The 2,057-nt window shown below is 39.0% G+C and overlaps 1 pseudogene; it reads left to right on the top strand.

The window, feature by feature from the left end:
- The first annotated feature begins 496 nt into the window (after positions 1-496).
- LOC102015547 lies at positions 497-1,294 on the top strand (annotated as a pseudogene).
- The last annotated feature ends 763 nt before the right edge of the window (positions 1,295-2,057 follow it).

Raw genomic sequence — 2,057 nt, 5'->3', positions numbered from 1 at the left:
GAAGTTTGCACTAGTTCCTCATACTTTCAGGTACTATTGCAGGCTTAAATCTAAAATCATAATGCAATCATCTTTACAATAGAATAAAAAGCAATGAAGAAATTTCCATTTCAAAAAATTAAAAGGGAATGTATTTGGGATCCAAATCTGTCATATAAATATTTCCAATTTAAGAGTTTGACCTCACTTCATGCAAATATATTAGTTCAGTTAGAGTTTATGTATGTATTGTTTTCTTAGAGAAGGAAGTTCATAAGCGTGCTTAGTTATTTGATAAGGTTTAACATTGAATCCTAAACAATGAGATTAAACTCAGGGCAAAGAGAAGAACTTTGAGACAAATGAAACCAAAGGTGTGAGGAATGCACAGAGATTGTCTCTTCCCCACTGTAGAGTCAGAAAGAGAAGGCACTACCTTTCTAACTCCTGTCCATGTACCAGAGCTTGTTATCCCCTGCATTCAGGCACCTGTCTGTTGCTCATTTTAAAAATATACATGAAGCATTTTATAGAGCTTTTGAGAAAGCAAAACGGAGGGGTGTGTGTCTGCAACCCGACCTACAGTGGGGAGCTGGAAGAGTTGAAGGACAGCATGCTGGTCAACAAGCCCCTGGCTACTAGAACTGACCAGGACAGCCAAACTGCATTGCATTGGGCATGTTCTGCAGGACATACAGAGATTGTTGAGTTCTTGCTCCAACTTGGAGTGCCAGTGAATGATAAAGACAGTGCTGGTTGGTTCCCTCTTCATACTGTTGCTTCTGCTGGCCAAGATGAGATCTTCAAGGCCCTTCTGGGAAAAGGTGCACAAGCGAATGCTGTCAATCAAGATGGCTGTATTCCTCTTCATTATGCTGCTTCCAAAATCAGGCATGAGGTATAGTTTTGCCCCTAGGCTACTTCTGTTGAGTTCTAAATGTGTACGTAAACCCAAATAGATCTCTGCAGTAGTCTCCTCTCTGACTTTCCCAGATTGCTGTTATGTTACTAGAAGGTGGGGCTAATCCAGATGCTAAGGACCATTGTGAGGCTACAGCAATGCACTGGAAGGCAGCCAAGGGCAACTTGAAGATGATTCATATCCTTCTGTACTACAAAGCAATCCACAAACATCCAAGACACTGAGAGTAACACTCTTCTACACTTAGCCTGTGATGAGGAGAGAGTAGAAGAAGCAAAACTGCTGGCAACCCACGGAGCAAGTATTTACATTGAAAATAAAGAAGAAAAAACACCCCTGCAAGTGGCCAAAGGTGGTTTGGGTTCAATACTCAAGAGAATGGTGGAATGTTAAAGCAGCTTGTATTTATTCTTACTTTATATGTTTTGTTGTCCTCAATGCCCTGGAAACTAATGTACTTGTGCACAAGGCATCATCTGCAAAGCATGAAGTTTTCTTAACTTCAGACTTTTACTAACATGTTGTATTATTCCTGCTGAGATAATTAGCGTGTTGTAAACTGGTTATACAGCCGGCTTTCCAGGCATTGAATAATTGTTGAGATTGTTCTTCTGTTGTCATATGTTGTTTTCTAATATTGAATTTTGGTTAATTTTGGGTGATTGTACGGCTGTTATGAGTCTTCAGCACCTTCCTGTGTACCTTCTCTCTCCCTCTGAAGCACGATAACCAATGTAGCAATGGGCAGGTTGTTCTGTCAGGTGGTTCCAGGTGCATTCTGTACCTTCATATAATTGAAACACATCCTACTACTCAGAGACCTATGTCAAATATTCCCTTTTTTCCAACTATAAGTCTTTTGTTACAGAAGATATATACATATATTTAGTGGGCCAAATTTCAAGTTGGAGGATATGCTCTAAAATAACTGAGTGCAGTAGCCTGTGTACCCATGTATCTCTTTGATGAGCTGTTTTCCTCCACAAGATGTTCTGTTTTTAAAAAGGAAACTTTAAAGTACCTATATTGACTCACCTTGTGTTGAAAAGAATGTCCAGATTGTTAAAGTGATTGTAACAAAAAAGTATTTTGATTTGTATTTCACAACTTAAAAAAATGTTAGAATAGCCTCAAATTTTTTAAACTGAGGCATTAG

Source organism: Chinchilla lanigera, unplaced genomic scaffold (assembly GCF_000276665.1).
Source record: "Chinchilla lanigera isolate Chin_1 unplaced genomic scaffold, ChiLan1.0 scaffold00102, whole genome shotgun sequence".
Classification (NCBI taxonomy): domain Eukaryota; kingdom Metazoa; phylum Chordata; class Mammalia; order Rodentia; family Chinchillidae; genus Chinchilla; species Chinchilla lanigera.
The sequence above is the reverse complement of the archived record's forward strand: the minus strand, read 5'-3'. Positions and strand labels throughout refer to the sequence as shown.